Source organism: Nipponia nippon, unplaced genomic scaffold (assembly GCF_047370975.1).
Source record: "Nipponia nippon isolate SJK-2023a ecotype South Korea unplaced genomic scaffold, ASM4737097v1 scaffold_9, whole genome shotgun sequence".
Lineage (NCBI taxonomy): Eukaryota > Metazoa > Chordata > Aves > Pelecaniformes > Threskiornithidae > Nipponia > Nipponia nippon.
In genome coordinates this window covers 47,192,833-47,213,609 of record NW_028262413.1, presented here as the reverse complement: position 1 = coordinate 47,213,609, position 20,777 = coordinate 47,192,833, and positions in this window count along the sequence as shown.

The window sequence follows — 20,777 nt, the reverse complement described above, 5'->3', positions numbered from 1 at the left end:
TGAGCAGCTCGGGGAGGCTTGCTGTATTTTTACCGTGGACAGGACTGTTTGCGGCGATTCCCCTTGGCTCCGCTGGCTGGCTGAACACGGGTCCAGACCTTTCTTTGCTCCGAAGAGTTAAGATTTCACTTGTCAGGCTGTTTTTGTTTCTATTCACATGTCAGTGCCTGTCATTTATTTAGTCAATGGGACATGTCCAAGGGATGGAGACAGACTGGGTTAGTCATTCCGACCGTGGGTCGCCAGTCACTGCAAACTGCCTGAGGTCATTTCCAAAAGCACCACTAACAATGAGAGGGAAGCTGGGCCCGGGAGACCTGCAGGAAACGGCGCGGAGATTAAAGACAGAGATAGTCCTTTGCAAAAGTACACTGGAGGAATGTTCCCTATGTTCTGTCAACAGAGTTTCTTCCTCGCTCAAGACTGTCTATTTTAAGTCTGAGCTCGCACCAAAAATGGAAATCCTTGCTCAATGGCTATCAGTGGATCTTGGGTTTCTGGGGCTGCAGCAGCCGAGGAAATGAACCCTCCAGCTCGGCCTTTGTTGCCGGAGCCGCTTTAAACAATTTCTCCTTGCAGCAGCTCTCCACTGGGTTTGCTTCTTTGCCTGGTTAAAGCATGGGGTGTAAAACCCAGCTGGAGCCCACGGTATGGCCCTGCGCTGCCTGCGAGCATTGTCCCCACCGGCGTACGCCCGGCGTAGCCCCGGCACTGCCGCGGCACTCACCGGCACTGCCCTCGGCACGGCTGTGCCCGGCTCTGGGGATGGCATCTCAGCCCACGTGGGGCAGCAGAAAGCAGAGCAGGGCTGCAAGGGCCACAGTTCAGGCTCGATCCACGCTCAAAGCTCTCCTGCTTTGAGGAAGGGAATGGAAAAGAAGCGTTGAAACGCAACCATAAATATTTGCTGCAGCATCTTGGGCTGAAATCAAGCCCTGTGACTACAGATCTGGGGGAATGGGAAATTCCTCTGGCAGCCATCTGGGCATAAATACAGGGCTGAAATACAAGAGCAGTTTTAGGTGCAGAGATGCACATTTTGCTTTTTAAGCAAGACAGTACAGGCCGCTCTTACTTAACACATAAGGTACTTCTGGGTGTTTTGGAAAACATTAATAACAACCACATGATTGGTGTAAAACACTGATTTTTCCATCCAGACACAAAACTATTGTTTTCAGATAAATACATTCCATCGAGCTTTTTTGTATCTGAACTTTCTACATGCGGCTTCTGCGTCTCAGGCAGATGGGAATGGGGGTTTGACAACAATAGCGGTGGCCCGGGAGGAGCCACCAGAGCCCGCTGGCTCGGGAATCAGTAATACGGGCTAAATCCTGCCCTCTGGTGCGGGTGCAGTCGCCGGTGATGTGGGACAGGGTCGAAGGTAAGGGACGGACAGGAAAAAATGCTGCACAGTGGATTTGAGCTGCTTTGGAGAGATAGGGAAAGGCAGAAAATGCATTTCTTTGAATACAAACATCCATCACAGACACACACGAGAGTATCCAAATTCCTCAGTGTTGTATTTATGAAGCCATTCGGAGACATGATACAGGCCAGTTCCTGTAGATTTTTCCATGTGTTGTTAAGGATTCAAACTACAGAGTAATTTTCAGTCTTTGAAGACATTGGTCTTGGTATTGCAGAGCCCAGAGGCTGCTCCAGGCAGGGTCTGTCTGCGCTGCAGACGGGAGATAACGCAGAGCCACCACCAGTGCTGAGCGAGCTCAGGAGTCAGGAGCGGGCCAGGAATGATGGCGCGGCGGCACTGGGGCGAATTTTACTCTGCCTGCAGATAAGGAAAGCATCCTGCTTTAAGCATGGGGTAAACAACTTTTAATACACAAGCTAGTTATCTGGAGAGTCCCACGGGAGGAAGCAAATCTGGTGCGAGGCTCCGCAGGCACATCTGTGCTGCGTGGCACAGCACGGTGCGGCGATGGTGAGCCGGCCCCGGCACCCAGGCAGTTTTGGGGAGCCTGGGTGCTCATGGGTGCTCATCGGGGCTGGGACCAAGGCTCCACCAACTTGCAAAAGGGAATCGAGCTAGTTGGGTTTGTCTCTGGGAGGAGGACCAGGGCTCCCGGGACGTTGGTGGCCACATGGTTGCACGTGTAGGACTGGGGCCACCCAAGTTAGAAATCACAGAACAGTTGGGCAAAATCAGAAAGACTCTAAAAAGAGACTTAAAAACTCTTTTTCAGCACAAAACTGCCAACATCAATCATTTTTCCCACTAATTACACAGAATACCCTACCAAACTTAATTCAGGTGTGGTTTCATTGACAAGGCCATGAAAACACTCACAAGCTGGAGAAGGCAAGTCGCTTCATCTCAGCACGATAACATTTGGGAGAAGTAACGAGATCACGGCTGCTCCCTGGTGCTCCCCATGTAGCTGCAGGATTCATCTCTCGCTGCAGAACCCAGGTCTGAAACCTTGACGAGCATCACTCCCGGGTGGCACTCGGGGAACGCGGGCATAAGCACGGCCCTTCGCCTTATTGCGGAGAGGCGATGGAGGGAGGAGAAGCGATGGAGGCAGCAGGAAGAGCTGAGCTCAAGTTCAGAGCCTGATTTACGGCTGAGGCCTCGGGCAAATCACTTACTGGCTTTGTGGTTTCATTTCCTCATCTCTACAATCTCTTTCACGGGTGATGTGTGAGGGGGAATTAACATTCAAACTTTGTTTTTAATAAATATTTAAAGATTCGCCTTGTGTTTTATGAATATTTCTGAATGATCTTTCTGCCCTTGCATAAGGGTCTTTCCCTGCCAGCTCTTTAATCGGAGCTCCTCTCCCTGGAGTGGGTGCGATGCCTCTGCTGCAGATTTGTGCTTTCACTGAGCAACAATTAAGCTGCCTCAGTTAAACGTAAAGGCATGTGAAGAAAGTTTTCTGCTGCCAGTTCTGCAGCACGCTGCGCTGGTCGCCAGCAGGACGCATCAAACAAAAGAGTTCCTCTGCATAAAATAAACCAAAGCAGCCTCCAGCACACGCCGATGAGCCATTAGCAAGCTCTGAGTGAGCCCCAGTACTCCAAAATTCTTCATTTATGTGTGAAACATCAGTGAAAACTCTGTTTTCACCAGCCCAGCATGATTTGGAAGTGAAAGCACGGGCTTGAAACTACTCTGTGCTGAGGCCAGTGGAAATTTGGTGCAGGTTTGACCCGAGGACTATGCACGCTTTAGTCTCTGCCTGTTTATTGTTAGACTCATTAAAAACATCAGGGGTTTTGCATCTTAAAAGTCTTTTCTAACTTCATAAAATATGTGAATGCTTAAGAAAGAATCTGTGTGCAACTGTATAAATAGTGACTAACAAGTAGGAATTTTGTGGTGTTCAAAGGGAGCAAAACAAGCTGACGAGCCTGTGGTATAATGAGTTAATTTGCCTTGCAGCCTACCTGGTGCCCAGTGCCAGCTCGCCCTCCCTCAGACGTCGCTGGTGATGGGTCATGCGCTCCTCCACCCAGATGAGTGATTTTAAGTTAAAAGACCCAAAATTAACTGTCTCAGACTCGCACCAGCCCAAGGTCGGTCACTTCCTTATAGCATGGATGCTGAATTCCTATCCGAAGAAAATCCAAAGCATTTCAAAATGAAGCATTTTGACACTCTGAGTTGAAATAATCTCCATTTCTAAATGACATTTCATTCTATTTTTAAAATGTTACAAAGTTTTGAGAGCAAATCCAATCATGCGCTCAACCAAACCAACATTTTTGTTCAAATCCTCATTTCCCAGAAAAATTGTAAACCATTTGCTTTATGCAGAACTAGAACAAACCTTTTCCCCAAAACTTTGCAACTGCCAATAATCCATTTTTATCCCAGATTTAATGTTGTTATAAAACTTCCTTACTGGAACTGCTGGAACTTGAAGTTGTCATTAAGTGGATACCTTGCACTGTCACTAAAATTCATGTCATTTTGTAATCCTTTAATTCCCCAAACTTGTCTCAGGCTTCAGCGCCCCTGTCCGAGGGATGTTTACAGCTTCTTCTTCCTCCGGAGGCAAAATTAACCCAAGAGCTAGAACTGATGAAAGGCACATTGCTCTCTGTCATAAGGGGCATATGTTGAAATATGGCAGTGAAAAAAGCCAGCGATGCTCAAACCGCTGCAGAATCCCAGTGGAACGAGGCATGTGAAGAATATTTTATATTTAGTCAGAGGAGGGGAAAGGCAGGAGCCGGATGATGTTGGGTTTTTCATGATGAAGAACATTTCTAGGTTGAGCTCCCTGCCATGGGAAAAGTTCCACGCTTTATTTTTCTAATGAACAACTGTCTCCAGTGTTTCACAACACCAGGTTGCTTACTATGGAGAGCTGGAGCAAACGTACTTTCTCTCTCCGTGTCCTTTTCAGCCCACATAGCTTTATTAGCCCGGATGGGAAAAAGACTTGGAAGTCATAGTCATAAAAACACAACATCAGTTGCAAAAAGAAACCACCTCATTCTCCTGGACTCCCCCGAGCTGAGAGGCTTCCTTTAATCTTCACAGTCCTTGGAAGAACAGCCGTGTGTCTGCTCATTCCTTGACTGTTGTCTTCACCTGGGTCTCCTGTATCTCCTCTGCTGTCCTGATGCACTTTCCCCCCGTGTCTGCAAGCACCCGGCCGCTAGCTGTGTAAGGTGAGAAACCAGCGGTGCCGATTAAGGATGGAAACCAATGGCAGAGGGCTGAAAAAAGAGTGAGCTGGTTCCCAAATAGGGGAGCCACACAAAACCTCAGGTTTAAGAGACACTTAAAAGCTGCACTGCACTTTTGTAGGTGGAACGAGGCTCACTGTTCGGCATACGCCTCGCAAACGATGATGGGAATTCACGTATCCTGCTGCCTTCCAAGGGTACGAGCACTTGGATCCCATCAAATAACAGACTGTGCTGCTGCCTGTGAAGTTCCCCCCTTTGATTCTCTTGCTGAACGCTTAAGCCAGCGACTTGGCCAGGAACAGACTCATTTTCAAAAGAGGCAGTCACATTTCATTCCTGAATGCTCTCTCTATCTCCCTCCCGCCGCAGAGCGTCTCTGTGCTGGACCACATCGCGCTCCTCCTGCAATGGCTGCTCTGTCTTAGGTCTCCTCTGCTTCACGTGAGAAGGTGGAACAATGCTGCTTTCTGAGCACCCCTCCAGAACGGAGGAGTTGGACATTGTTTTCTTTTCCTGTTTTGTTTTGCACGGAAAAACTCCCCTCTATGGAGTCACTTCGGCTCCAGAAACAGACTATTAATAAACTTAACTGCTTTGGATAGTCCAAGCCAAATGCTGGCCTTAGAGGGGGAAAAAAAAAATCTACAATTGCATAGAGCCTTTTCATCCCCTAGAGCCTTCCAAAGCACATGTAGTGATTATCCACCACTGAAAGGCCACCTCCTCTGCGGTGGCACAGAGGAGCTGTTTAACACAACAGTCCAGTCTGCCCGTCCTGGCGCTTGGTTGAATGGAGGTCTGTATGCACAGCAGATGCTTTCTCCAAGTTGGATGCTGTTTGGTGGCTTTCATCAGCTTGCTTTTGGTCTACAAATAAATGGTCATATCAAAGGGGACAAGGGGTGGCCCTGTGGTTAAGGCACAGAGCTGGAAGTCAGGCATCTCGGCAGGAGGTTGAGACAGTCCTTTGGTATCAACATTTTCTCTGCTGGCCCCATCAGGTTCTGCAGAACATAAGCTTTAGGTTTTAAAGAGAAAAACAGTTCAGTTATTTGGGAGTCTAAGGTCCAATTCAAGCAGCCAACGTGGATGAAAACACAGTTGTACCCTGCGCTGCCCGTTCACCTTTAAATCTTACTCCAGGCACAGGATCAGCCTCTCAGGCTGAAGCCACTTCTGATATGACCAAGGGTGTCCAGCAGCAGGCAACATACAGGGATCACAGGAAGAAGCTAAGAGCTGCTTTGGTAGTGGGTGATGTGGTATTTAGACTACATGAAGGCAAGCACAACATCCAACCTCAAACAGGACCAGAGCTCCCAAGTAAACAGAAAAGGAAGAAGACTCTGTGCCAGATCTTGCTCCAAGCGATACCTGAAGCTGATGGAGTTGCTCTGGATTTGTGCCAGAGAAGCCAAGACCTGAATCTAGCATCAATTTTGGAATGGGATGCATGCAAAAATGACACACAGTTGTAAGACCAACAGAAAAGGTTGAACACCGAGTACACGTGCCATTCTGGTATGGATCTCTGAAAGAATAGAGGGGTTTAGTCCTTTTCCTTTTTAAAACTTACTCAATTAATAGATGTCTTGGTAAAATAAGAGACGGCACAAGCCAAGTGTTCAACTCCAAGCACTCACGAGCCATAAAACAGCACCTACCCCACTCCCCACCTCCCAAAATAGACCTGAGCCTAAAAATCAGTAACTTTTAAAACAACACATGTCCTTCACTCAAAATCCCCAAATAACTACAGGTTTCACTTTCTTCTAGTATCTCCACCATCAAGAAAGCATAGCAGCTTCATTTCAATATAATAACTGCCTCTCCTTGGCATTAAATCCCCCTGACCGACACTGCGGTAGGTCACCTCTATTCTCTTCCCTGTTCTTAAATGAAATCGTTGTTTGCCCACAGATCAGGGCTGGTACCTTCACCATGATCATCTGTACTCGCCCTTGGCCTTCAGAACATATTGTTCGTGTACTTCAGCTGACAGAGTGGGAAAGCGTTCCCCTTGCTCACCGCAGAGCAAGGCTTTGCCTCTTCCACCAGCTTCATGTGACTGATCTGTAGGAACTTGCTTTGGCACCATCAGATTAGTTGCTGTTAACATCACTTATCCTGTTGAAGTTTCTTCCCAGTGAGCGATGAAACATACCTAATCCAGGCAGATTAAAGAGAAACACATTTCATCATCTATCCCTCAGCTCCAGCCACTCCATTAGAAGGCGAAAGGCATTTGGGTTTATGAATTGCTCATAGCTCCATCAGACTGAAGCAACAGTCGGCGTCCGTGATAGAGACACAGACTGACATATTTCAGATATACGGGGATGTTGAGCTGTGAAAATGATTTTCACGGTGCTTTTCCTCAAACTCCTGCAGATGCTTTGTACCCTGTAACAGCAGCCAGCCCGAAGCGGCTGCTGCTTTAGGCACATGCTTTCCATGTCCTGGGTCAGCCAGCCCCACCACTGCCGCTCCAGCCTCCTCCCAAGCCCTTCTCCGGGCTCAGTTTGGGAGACTGGGAGACAATACTTTACGTGGCCTTATCCAGTATACAGCACTTCTCATGTTTTAACCTGGTCTTCTCAGAAAACGAAAGCTTATGTAGTCCTTCTCAGTGGATGTGTGCCCATGTGCGCATGTTCCCCACAACCATGGCAGGGATTTTTAAAGTCATGCGTCAACCACCATAGGATTTAGCAGCGGCGTGGCAGGCTCAGCTGTACCACCACCACCTGTAACGGGCTCCGTGAACACCGCAGCCGGGAGGAGGACAGCCTCTGGGCACCGCTGCTGGGGAAAGACCAAACCACGAGCTCAGAAGATGCGACACCAAAGAATCCACTGGCGGGATGGAAACACTATGTCAGAAAAAGCTTGAAATGGAGGCTGCACTTTCTTTGTTACCAGAAATCCAATCACAAGGCAAAAATATGGAAGAAACCAGAGCTTCATTATTTCTGCTGCTCATGGACCAAATTATTTTTATTATCATAATAAACAAAAAAAGACTGTGCCTACAGAGGTGTGGGGGAGTACCAATGGCTTTCTAAAACCTCTCTCTGGAAAAGGCGGTGACCACTGACCCTATGTAAAACATAATAGCCTCCCTTGAGCCTTGATCTCTCCCTGGACCGCGTGCTGTGGGAGCAGGGTCTCTCCTGTGCCTGCCTGTGGCACCACCAGCTTCTGAGCTCCAGGAGGACCCTGCCAGGACCATGGTATAAATCATAAACAGTCTCAGTGAAGTCCCGACTTTTCTGAGACAAGGTTGGCCACAACGAAGCAAGAACAGAGTCAGCAAAGACTGACTGCACCCTCCGATACAAAACAGAGCCAGTGCTGCTCTGCTCTGCGATGATACAGTGTGAACCAATTTAGATTCAAACCAAGCTTTTCACTTGCCACCAAAATAAGCATATTATGGAATCGCTATCCTCCCCAAACCACAGGGTTGTTTTAATGACCTTCCATTTAAGCATTAAGGAGTGAAATGTCTAATCCTGTCGAGGGTGTAAGAATGTGACTCATTCCTTCAATGCTGTGAACTGCCTCCTTTTTGGCAGCTGCTCCGTACGGCAACTAGTGCAGTATTCAAAATGGTAGGGTTTGAATCTCCTAAGTGAAAGTGATAAATAAATTCTAACTGCAGGTAATACCTAATATAACATGTGTGTGTGCAATAATATTATTCTAGTTGCCAAGCAACTAACAGGAGGTACAGTGAAAGACAGAGATAGAACCTCCTGAATACAGGTACGCACTTCATTCGCTTCATAAGGGACCCTGCTCATGCTGGGTTTATCGGATCTTGCCCAATGGTTAGCACCAAGATCTGCTCTGTCTGAATGAAAAGAAAAAGGTGATGAATGATTTACAGTAAATCAGGGCTGGATTCAAAACCCATAGAAATCCCTGAGGGTCCTGCCACTGGCAGCTCTGAGCTTTCCACCAGGCTGGAAATGGACAACGCTGGGAGAAAAAGTAACGCTGTGGCTGTGGTCATCTCCTACGTGGATGGGTTCTGCTGCTGCAAATGGGGATGGTCTTGAAGTCAGCTCCTTCAGCCCTTCCTGTGGTATAAGCAGCAAGCAAACAAAGAGGAACAACCCATGGCTGTGCACCTATGTATGTGTTTAACTGCATCTGTTGTTCATGTAACCACTTGTTTGTGCACACCTATGCACATTGCAAGATGCTACGTGGGCAATTAACGGGGTGAGCTAGCCCCTAATGGGTTTTCATAAGCGGAACCCAAACCACTGAGCCCTCTCTTGCAATTCTCCAAGCAACAGACCTGCCGCCTTAGTCTTCCAATTGAAAAGGGATAATTGCGTTATCAGTGAGAGCTCTCAAGATCTCCCAGGAGATGTTCTGGAGCTAGCAGGATCAGGTCCTAAGCATGCATGATTCACTGAAATAAAGTGGTCTGCGTGTTTAAACTTGGCTTTCATGTTTGCTCCCAGAAATGAATGGCCCACACTCCACTGCATCAGCATCGGATGGGATGTCCGTAACATAGAGGTGGTTGTAATGTCCGACGAGACAGCGTTCTCTGGTAAGCATGTGTTGCCCTGCTTCTTTCAGGTGAGAAAATGAAAGTTGAAATTCTAAAGTTGCTTCTAAAACCTGGCCTCACACATGCAGAAATACGGGCTCCCAGCAGGCGTGCAAGAAGTGCATTTTTATTTCTTTTTCCTTTCTGGGTGCTCTTTTGGCTCTTCTCCTCTGGCTGGAGGAGGTGATGCACCAGGCCCAGACAGCCATGCGTTGGATGTTAGAGCTGGTGCCATCCATCAGTCCCCCAAAATGATGCTCGTTTCTTTTTTATATTAAGCAATGCATTGCACCTGAGTTGTATATTTTAAGAAACCACTGAAACTTATCTCCAGCTCCACATAGCTTGTTAAATTGGCAAGCTAAAAGAAATCAGAAACAAACCTAATGTGAAATCTCACAGTTATCTTGCTGCAAAATTACTGGTGTACAGTTACTCCATGGAAAATACAATAAAAACAAGTACAAGGCAGTTTTAAAAAGAGACAGGGGAAGAAAAGCACATAGCAAGAGAAGAACAAAACAAGCACCAAATAAATGCAGTGCAATGCGCTGAGGCACATTACTGACTGAGTGCAACGTTTGCTGCAAATGTCACCCCTATTTTTTTTCCCGTTTGCAGATCTGTTCAGTTAAACTGAGTTTCACACCTACTACTTGTAATGTCCAACTACGTGGCTTGTCTGAACTTCCAGCCGAGAGGCTGGGCTGCAGCAGGACCTCCCAGCAGACCGATGGGGAACCGCTCGCAGCCCTGCCCTGGCTGCCTGCAGCAAACAGCTGCCAATAAAGGCCTGACTCCTGGATTTAAGGATTTAAGGTTAAGGATTTTCAGTAGGAGGCTCTTCTGTGCTGACAGTTATGAATCTTCAAGGCTGTGTTCACATTTATATGGTGAAGGGTCTAGAGCACAAGTCTTATGAGGAGCAGCTGAGGGAACTGGGGTTGTTTAGCCTGGAGAACCTTATGGGTCTCTCCAACCACCTGAAAGGAGGTTGTAGCCAGGTGGGGGTCGGTCTCTTCTCCCAAGTAACAAGCGATAGGACGAGAGGAAATGGCCTCCGGTTGCACTAGGGGAGGTTTAGATTGGATATTAGGAAAAATTTCTTCACCGAAAGAGTTGTCAAGCATTGGAACAGGCTGCCCAGGGAAGTGGTTGAGTCCCTATCCCTGGAGGTATTTAAAAGATGGGTAGATGTGGCACTTACGGACATGGTTTAGTGGTGGACTTGGCAGTGCTAGGTTAACGGTTGGACTTGATGATCTTAAAGGTCTTTTCCAACCTAAACGATTCTGTGATTCTATATCAATCCTGGCCATCACTCAAATATTTGCAAACAGTGACTAACATGAGCCCACCCACAGCTCTGATCAAGCACACCACTGTGCTCACCATCCCTCGCGAGCTGCCCGGCCGGCTGTGTCACACCACGTTTGACCTTGAGGGTGCCTGCCTTCTGATCAAGAGACGATTTGTACCAAAGGGAGGCACGCACATGCTTGCTTTAAACCTAAGTAACTCATATTCTAACCCCAAGACCTGTTGCAAGCGTTACCCCACTGTTTGGCACGCACATGGCCAGGTAGCCAGCATGGAAGTCCACTCTGCCATGAAAACACTGTTCAGGGCACCCAAGCTGAAAAGACCAGAGAAAACTTGGGTCAACGTACACACGCTCTGGTCACGCCTCTGATGGCAGCTCTGACAGAGCGTAGGAGTCACCGGGAAAAGACTGGAGGAAAGTTCCCTTCTGTTTTAATGAATGAATAAGCTCTAAGATTTTTCTAGGGTGTGGAAAAAGATAAGGCTTAAGGAGGAAACGCAATTGTCTGTGTAGGTTTCAGGTCTACCTAGTGCTTCCAGCACATTCCTAGAAACAGCTGGCATTTGATGGTATAACATACAGGTGCCTTCAAATCATTTTCTGGACTGTCTAACTGGAAGTAGTGTACCTGGGAGCCTAATTGCAATACATTTCATAGTGGAGGGTTTACAGTTTTATGAAGGTCTTCATGTACTGCCTAAGTCTTAACAGCCAAATGCAAAAGCCTTTAGAAAGATTATTCACTGGAGCTGTCTGCATGCAGTGAAGCTAATGGTGGAAGAAACTTTGCTGTGCCTACCTAGATCCCTGGAAATCTGCAGAGACAGCCATGGCACCAGGAGCATCTCCCTCCACTTATACCATGCCCCAAATAAAGGGCAGAGACAGGCTGTGACCCTTATTCCAGCTCCCAAGCAGTAGCAGAAACCAGAAGTGGCCACACAGGGTGAGACAGCTGATTTTGCTGGCTTACATCTCCGAAGACTTGGATATTATGTGGGTGGGAGGCCCATAGAAGAGCATTTCTTTGGGTCTGCACAACACGTTTGTGGACCAGACTCTACCACCTCTACACAAAGTCTCAAGTAAGCAAGAAACTGTTCCACTCTGACAATATACTGATACACAGAGTTCAGAGAACAAACTGGAGCAACAGGCAACCTGGAGACTTCATCATGTACGTGCTGTAGCCATCTTCACTCTGCTCTACAGTGGCCTTTCAGGGCTCAGACCATTAGTGACTGGAGGCTGCTTACCTGCAAGGGCAGAGCCAGCACCGGTCTGCCGATGGGGACTCTGTCAATGCTTTCTCAGAGCAACTCGTAGAATCACAGAATCATTAAGGTTGGAAAAGACCCTTAAGATCATCAACTCCAACCATTAACCTATCACTGCCAAGTCCACCACTAAACCATGTCCGTAAGTGCCACATCTACCCATCTTTTAAATACTTACAGGGATGAGGACTCAACCACTTCCCTGGGCAGCCTGTGCCAGTGCTCCATGGAGCCTAAGTGGGTCCTTTACAGCAGATCGTTTTTTTCTATTTTTGCCTCTACCATGAGCACGGTGTTTGAGGTGAGTTATCGTGCGGGGTGTGCCGTGGCCGGGCAGGCTCCCACCGGCCAAGGAATGTGGGGCAGCTCAGAGCCTGGAGTGCCGGCACCGTCCAAGGGGGTATGTCTTCTTCTGCTGGCATCCTATCTAGTCTTGTTCAAGAGAAGGTTAAAGCCCAAGCAGATAACCGTGAGCTGTGTGTGGCTGCGACAGGACTGAACTTTTGGACTCCTTACAGTATGAAACTATATATTATCCCCTCACTGGCTCCGCAAGATGTCTGTGAAAGATGCAGCCAGGAATACTCAAGTTCACCCACTGGGGAAACATTGTGTTACGTGAAGATTGCAGCCTTCTCCCCTTATCTGCGAGGCAGTTGATGAAGGGCCTGGCGTCAGTCTGGCAACTCTGATGGCTCCCATTTAGCACCAGCAAGAGCTGCCTATCAGCAGAAAGCTGGGGCAGATAGCAGACGGGACTATCTAATCACATACCTTTTGCATTAGTGCTGCCATATATTCCTTCCATTTACAATCAGGAGACTGGACCGCACTGAATTTTCACAGGAATGAACTGTCAACAACCCCATCCTTCCCAAGGCCTAAAAATGGGTGCTTTATCACAGAGGCCAGTAGACTTCTTTTCTTAGACTTCCAGGCAATGGCCGGAGCAGACTTGGAGCCCCCACGAGCGAGACATTAAGGAGACCTTTTTGAGATAACAACAGTTCACTTGGCTCTCTCAAGAATGCCTTATGGCTGTTCCTTTTCAAAGCTGAAGTAAGGAAACTAGCTCAATTAGAGCATATCAAGAAACTTTGTGTCTCCTGGTTTGTTTACCTTTTATCAGTGTTCTTAATATGCTTTCCTGCTTTTCCAAGAGGAGTAGGAGGGCTATGCTTTGTAAGATCACACTAGAAAAATCAAGCCAGTAAGAGACAGCTTTTTAAAGTAAGAAATCAGGGTTAATAACAGGAGAGCAAACAACTGCTACCAGCTTTCTGCTAGCTTGATGTTTCACTGCTTCTCGGTGCATTGGTTCAGATGCATGATTAAATTTAATTTCAATTTTGCAGAAGTGTATAGTTTTGTTTAACGCACATTGCCAACCTATAATGTCTCAGGTCGTGTTTAAGTAGCCTGTGTAACTATTAGCTCTTTCTTAAGCCAAATGCCCATTAGGACTTGTCCTAAATAAAGAGCCTGGTAAAACATCTTCCGTAAGAATGGCATCTCAAAACATTTTTCAAGCCCTGACTCTGCAGCAGACTCAAGTTCATCAGCTCTCGGAGCCTACATTATGCCATTAATTGCAGGCATAATTAACGATGGCCAAATCTCAAAAAAGTGCCAAATTAGATTTCACTTGAGACAAGCAGATGCATTTTGGATGACTGGATAAGGCCAAATCCTGCCTGCCACTGAAGCCTAGAAGTCTGGTCACAGACGGAGAATCAGATTTGCAGCCTTCACATGACTCAGCTCTCCAAGCTGGAATCAGATCCTCAAATCCCCTTGACCGGAGATCTGGACACACAATTGCCTTAAGCACTTCTGAAAATACGTTTTTCCTTTGGAGGTCGGTTGGTTTATCCTACTCATATATAAAGGCTTTTGTTCCTCCTGCACCCCTCTCCTGCAGGCGAGCTAGAAACCCTGCCAGCGTCCTGCGCTGCCACACGGTTTCCTGATTCCTCTTGTGCTGAGGTGGGAAAATAATAACAGAAAAAGGAGATGAATCCTCCATAAAAATCTGGTTTTAATCCAGTGAAAACCCTGGGTGAATGTTCAGAGGATTTTTTATATTACAGTGACTTAGTTCCCACCTGCTGCATCCCAGCCGCACTGAGCTGTTCAAACCTTGATCTGTGATCTGTACTTACTGCAGCTGTATTTGAAACTTTATTGATGCATCTTTGAGACAGTTTAGGAGAGGGGGAACACAAAGCCTGGCCAGTGAAGTTCAACTTTCAGGTAGCTCGATCTGTAACTCAGGGGGCTGGGCTATTAAACATCCAGTCTCACCCTGTCCCTCCAGAAAACTAATTTTACTCATTTCCCACTGGGAGATAAAATGCAGGTCTGCTCCCATTCCAGGGCCCCTGGCTGGGACACAAATAGCTTTGGAAACACTCTTATCTATGCTCAAACATCCTTTCAGAAAATATATCAGCCTGCAAAGGGCTGTCTTGGTACCACTAAGCCTCTTCTTAAGAAAAATGGGAGCTCAGCACACAACCAGAGCTTTTCAAGAAGATTTGCTTTCCTCTTAACACCAACATCCCATAAGCACAGAGGGACAAATGTCCTGGCTGCAGGAGAAGTCTCTTACAACCCATGTCCACCCTGAGAGGAACCTGCCCACACGTTTTGGGGGGGTCCTAGCAGGTTGCCTCTGAGGGCTGGGTCCTGCACGTGGTCACGGCGAGGTGACGCTGCACCCCCGGCACAGCCCTTGCCATGCTCGGCAGGGCCAGTTTATCTCCTGCCTGGAGTGCTCCTGTTATCCAAGACAACTTCTCTGGGATCCCCTGTTTTACACATGCTTGACATTTTTTACGGTTCCTCTTAAAACCTAGGTGCAGTCTCAGCTGAAAAAAAAACAGGCTTATATCAATCACTGAAAGCAGAAACGGTTCGGAAATGTGGGCAAGTTGAAACCTAGTCTTGAACGGCTCGGGGCTGGCCGAGACGTCCTCGGGTTCGAGCCCCTGTGCTCTGCAGGTTTCCTGAACCTGACCTCTTTCTCACGTCGGTGACACTTGGCTCACGTGGGTTTAGATTTCACAACCAAAGCTTTGGCACCGCTCCTGTTACGGTGCCAGAAAGTAACAAGCGATCACTAACTACTGACACATCTGCTGCCTGAGGACATTCAAACCCTGTCTGCGTAAACCATTATATACACTTTTGAGCAAAAAAAAAAAAAAAAAAAAATTTGGCCTTGCATATCGGTAACAGCGAAGTCCCGGCACGCCTCTCCTTTCCTCCATGCCAGCCAAACCTGCTCCCTCACACCTCTGCAAGGGGGCCCCGGGACCTGGCAGCGATGACTGCCAGCGGACGGTTGTATTTGGATGACTGTCTCGCCTGGCAATCTGTAGGGCTGGGCTTGGTGCGAGCTGCCGAGTTGGGTTTTGGAGCCTGTCTTGGACTCCTGTCTCAGCAAACATCAGGATTTCCGCTCCCGGTATCAGAGGAGATGGAGCGATGGGAGCAGCGTGAAGGCAGAGGCAGGCACAGGCACTGCAGGCAGCAGCTTGGTGAGCCCCTGTCTTCATGTGCTGTCATAGCAAAGGCTTATCCTAGGCTCATCCCTAGGCTTGTCCCTAGCATGTCCCAGGCTTATCCTAATCGTAAAGCAGTAGGCAGGGCCATCACAGTTGCGAAGGAGATGCCCACAGGGTGAATAAATGTGCTATAAAAGGAGAGGCAGAGCTGGAAGAGACTCCTCCGAACATCTCCCTTGCCGAGTCTTGCACTGGGGGCTATTCGCGGCATGGACGCTGCCACCCCAAGGGAACGATTTGTTCCCGATGGTTCCCAAACCCCCTGCCCGATGCTTTGCCTGATGGCTCCCAAACCTCCTGCGCTGTGGAACATCAGGAGCCTCTTGCAGACCACCGCCCGCCCCAGCCAGCCCCTAGAGGAGAGCAGTGGGATGGAGAGGTAACTTTTACGGCTGACGGCAATTTGCAGATGAGCTGCAGGCTCCTTCCCATGGCCTTGGGGGTCACCGGCGGCTGCCGTTTGGGAACCATGGCCTGCGTGTTGTGAGGATGTATTTCCATCGCCCTGCACTCCGCACACTGGTGTCTTTAAAGGCTAACATGTTGCAAAATAAGAACAAAATGTTTGCAGCACGCTATCAAACCTCAGTGGCTTCATTTATCCCCACAGGACTGGTGTAAATGGTCAAACAAGATAGCAGAGAGCCAGGCCCACCGCCTCTTGGCCTGAAGCCCGGAGAGCAACGATCAGTGCGTTTTTCCATCAGCTCTGTTTATGAGTTGTCTCTCCCCAGCACTGGAACTACCTTTGTCCTTTGACAAAAAGCCCGTCTCCAAGTATTTCTGAGGTTAATCACTCCGGTGATGGCATTTTCTGGTGAGACACGTCGTCGTTGCTGTCACCTCTGATGAGCTACGGGCTTGCTCCGACCCGCAGGAACAGAGCAGTGCCGTGGCATGGTGTCTCTGCCGGCACGGTCCCCGCACACCCCCGGCAGCTGGGGGATTGCAGCCCTAAATGCCCAATAATCCCTTAAAACCTGTGGGATTTCATCTGCCCTTTAAAGAAACAGCAGATTTTTTTTTCTTCTTCTTTCATTTAATAACATGGATGAGCTTGCCCGGATCACCCACTTGTGCAGGCACTGATCTGAGATATTTAGAGAAGTTTTATTTTACTTTGACAGGTACCTCTTGCACACCCTCACTGTACATCCCCATGCTAGCAAAAGTGTCTCCCCACATGCTTATGTCCCAGAAAACAGAAAAGGCTGAATCACTCCCTGCATTACATGCAAGACTGTCGTTTCATTTACTTAATGGAACACATTTTTACAGGGCCTTCACCCCATCTCTGAAACTACAGGCTGCTTTTTCTTGGCCATATTTTTCATGCACTTTGTTTCCTTATCACACCATATAATTTTCAGACAAATGAAAATCTGGGCTTTCACTTGCACAAACACTTGGACATAAAAACCTTGCCATTGCCAACTTTTACAAACGTATCCTCATAGCTGATGTTTTTTGTAAGCCCTTGGTCCTGGGAGACCTGTGAATATACCAGAATCTCAACTTTCATTTTTTTTCAGAAGTCATTTTCTAGCCTTCACCGTTACAGAGAAAAGCATAAAACCCAAGAACCCCAATAATGCAAAAGGGAGAAAGCAGAGAAAAAGAACTCCCTTGTTATGATTTAAAAGAATATGCATTTGCTGGATTTTTAAGGGAATCTCGTGAGTTGGGGTAGGGAACGCAGCCCAGGACCCTGCTCCAGCACCTCCTTTGGAAACAGGGTCCAGCGCAACACCCAGTGCCCGCTGGGGGTCCTTTCCCTGGGAAGTCCTTCACCACGGTCTCCAGACATCACTGTTTCGAGGCTGGTTTTCAACTTGTTACAAACACTAAAGATGCAGTGTATGTATCAGACTGCCTTTGCCAAGATAAATAAACTCACAGATGCCTTTTTTTCCAGGCATTCACAGTCAAACGAACGCAAATATTAACAGTTGCTACATTAGACCCAAACTTCTGTGAAATAATAAAAGAAGGTGACGCTGTAACCCTGCATCTTAAATCATGTGTGTAATGCGCTCCTGCCTATCTGCTGCTTTCCATCCAAAAGCACTGGTAATTAATAGATAAGACAGAAAGTAATAATTCTAGGAAGCCGAACAATTCATTTTTATGAAACGCTGCGGTACTGTTTGCTTTTCCTAGAGTGATCCGGTAGCAAAAAGTTCACTGCTGATGCTGGGAGGGGGAGCGGGTGGTGGTGGGAATTAAAGATCAGTGGTGACTGTTGCAGAGCTGTTGCAGCCCACAGGACGGGTGCAGGGTGCAGGGTGCCTGTCCCTCCATCAGCGCAACTCCATTCACATTGGACAGACAAACCGCGCTGTGGAGGCCTCTAAAAACAGGGGCATAACCTTGGGGCCTTCTAATTAAACGGTGTAGGGCAAAAAAGGTGGAGAGGAGATGTCACAGGGTGTGCTGGAAGCTGGTATTGAGGATCTGTATCCAGCTCTACACAAACTTCGCACAGCTTTACATCAAAGGCAAGGAAAAGCCATGAAGATGAGAGCATCAGGGTCTCAGCGCTTACATATTTCAGCCTCATATTTTCACACACAAAACCCGCAGGTCCCCTTCTGCTGCCACACAATTCGATGGGAGCAGAATCTGCTTGCTCAACTCCTGAAGAGTAATTGTAGGCTAATAACATGTGCCGGCATGTGGGTTGGGACGTTAAGTATGTGTGTAGGTGCCTCTGGAAATATGTCACTTAGAAAACACCCCTGTAGCCCACAGAAGCGCTGTTCAACAACAGGAATTCCTTCAGATCTATATTCATTCAAACTCTAAAGCCACTTTTTGTTGCTATGCCAGGCAATAAACCAGCGATAAATGAAGGAATTTACACATCAGACATCTCAGATTCCTCTCCCTCCTTTCCCAAGAGCAGTATGAGGGGACAGTTAACGATGCTAGCTTACGGTATAAATATTTTGACAGAATATATTTTGATACCATAAATTTTAACAGTTCTGGCTGGTTTTAAACTCTGTTTTTCCCCAACCAGGAATCTGTGTAAAGTAATAATATCTGAAGTGTTTCTTAAGGAGCATAACCTGTCCCTAGGAAAACATTCTCCTTCCCTTAAAATAATATCGCTTCTCCTGACAAAGAAACTCCAAATGTCTGCACTTGCAAAGCGTTCATGACTCAAGGCTCTTTTATTCCATCTTTAGGTGAGATCTTGTGATCACTTGTGCGTAGGACCGCTCGCTCACACAACATTCCCGGTGGGCTCCCGTTGCCGCACCACCCGCGTACCTCTGCAGCCCTGCTGTGCCCACCTCCGCAGCAGCCTTCCAAAGCGGGGAAGTGCTGCTGGTCTTGCTTACACTTGGAAAAAAACAGCAAGAATAATTGACAATTTCGTGACAAAAGAAAAGTTTTAAGGAAATGGAGGAAGAAACTGAGCATCAGTGTCCCAGAAGTAAGACCTAGGGATGAGTTTATGCGACGCATGAATCCAGAAAGAGAAGTTAGGATGTTAACGCTGCTACATTTCTGATTCTTTAATACAGGGCAGCCGTTTTGAACATATATCTTGGATACTTCAAGTGACAGCATAACCTGTCGCATGGAGCCCACGGCCCAAGGTTTGTTTGTTGTGGAGTCAATGACAAACTGCCCTTGGCTTCCATGGGAACCTCGGGGCGCCGAGAGGAGAGGGCTTGGAGGATGTGAGAAATTACGCAGCGCTCAGTCTGGAAATGTGTCCCTGCCATAAAACTGGCACCTTCACCTGTCTGCTCGCTGCCTGGAGCAGCAGGAGGAGGTTGGCTTTGCCCAGCTCTCGGGGAGCAATGCGCTCTCAGCTTAGCACAGAGAGAGAAGGGAGAGCTCTTCCCACAGAGCCCACAGCCTAACTGGGCATACCTACAAATGAGCAAGCTTTCACCTTGCCTAAAGAAACTTGTGCCATCAGCCTGTATCTCCATTTGCAAGGCTCTCGGTCCCTCCTCGCACGCCTTCTGAGCCCATTTTCCCATAACTGAGAGGAACAGAGACCTTGAGACCTCAAGTCTCATGGCAGCCGCCCTACAGCGTGGGGCAAGAGGCAGATTCGATTCCCCGAGGGGTGGCCGGGAGCACTCGGGCAGTGACCAGCACCTTCCGCTGCCTGTTTGCATGGCAGCGTGCAAGGGAGCGGCAGGGGCCGAGATGGGCCGACCATGGGAAATCATCCAGCACGGGTAGGATTATTATAGGGAAGTATGCAAGGGACAGAGACTACAAATCCCAACGAAACCAAGCTTCGTTAGTGCCACTTCTTAATGAACAACCTGTTTATTAGGACAGCTGAAAAGGAACCAGTTTAGAACAACTTTCCAATATACTTCTTGGATGTCATTACACCCAAATAGGTCTGTTAATGGGATGAATTTCAAACACCCTGCAACTGAAGTTTAGCTACATTTTGGGTTATAGAGTGCGCTGGGACATGCTTCCCACAGCAGAGCTTAAGTTCTCTGCAAACATACAATTAAAATTCTCAGATGGCACTAAAAATTGCTACAGCTTAACCTTTTGCAACAATTTTTGATGGCCGCATTTTTCTCTTTCCTAGAAAAAAAACCAGTATCTACAAACAGCAGGGCCTATGTCAATCTTCAGACATGCCAGCTCAGGGCTGAGAACTAGATAGGCAGAAAAATGTTGCTGGGAGAAGGATCTGGCCGTATCTGCTTCCGAACTTTCCCATGCACAGAAATGAAATGTGGACCCCGGCACCTCGGTGTCTGGCTCCAGCTCTAAAGTGGTTTCCACTAGTTATAGAACATGCTGACAGCCTCTTCAGATAAGTAGGGCAAGGCAAGGGCACGCGGGCGCTTGGCAGCCAGAGACTCGGGCGTCCTGCTTGCGTGGCTTCAGGAGCAGCTTTTGAACCCCAGTTCCAGCATCTATGAACAATTCCTCTACCGAAGGCACCTGACCCCTAAACCCCTTTGGTAATTTAAAGCTCATTAAAATCTCCAATCAATAGCGCAGGACACTTGGAAGCCCTCAAAGCCATTACTGTAAATGTAAGAAGAATGGGAAGGCAGTCACTTTTGAATGTGAACTGACTTCCATGTCTGCTCCCAAATCTAAAAGGATTTCAAGCTGTCTGTCCATCTTACGTTTTTACACCATTGCCCATCACTGTGGTGCCCAAATCTCTTCCCCGTATCAAATAGTTCGCAAAGCCCAAACTTTTAATGGCATTCATGGAATTTCTGTTCTTTTTCTCTTTTAAGGATAAAATTTCAGTGGGATCTGGAGCTCTCACATGGTGATTTTTTCAAATGAGTTCAAATAATTCCAAGTAATTAATTTTAAATTTATTTAAACACACATTTAACCATGCTTTTTTGGGG